Source organism: Aptenodytes forsteri, unplaced genomic scaffold (genome assembly GCF_000699145.1).
Source record: "Aptenodytes forsteri isolate BGI_AS27 unplaced genomic scaffold, ASM69914v1 Scaffold271, whole genome shotgun sequence".
Lineage (NCBI taxonomy): Eukaryota > Metazoa > Chordata > Aves > Sphenisciformes > Spheniscidae > Aptenodytes > Aptenodytes forsteri.
Genome location: NW_008794602.1, coordinates 285,708 through 286,128, shown reverse-complemented (window position 1 = coordinate 286,128; position 421 = coordinate 285,708).

Below are 421 nucleotides of genomic sequence, written 5' to 3'. Positions count from 1 at the left end.
CTGCGCGCCGTGCGCCGGGGCGGCACGGCCGGCGGCGGGCGGGGAAATGGTGACGCAGAGAAAGGACTTTGCCAACTGTGTTTTTAATGGAGTAAAATCCATGTGGTTTATATATTTTTTCCTTTAATCTTGGGCATTTCGTTTCTCTTTCTGAGAACATAACTTGAAAACACTACAGAGCCAATACTCATATAAAAAAAAATTGTATCCCATAAATGCTGTACAGTTTTTATATACATTAACAATGTACTTTTGCTGCCTTCTAGATAATTTATTTTGCAACACATTACTGCACAGTTGTAAATAACTTATGTACTGTAACATCACTTTCAGTTATGTGTAAAGAAATAAATAAATTAATTAAAATTACCTTTGTATGTATAGTTCACGCCAGGCAGCACTTTCCCTGTCAAGGAAAAAA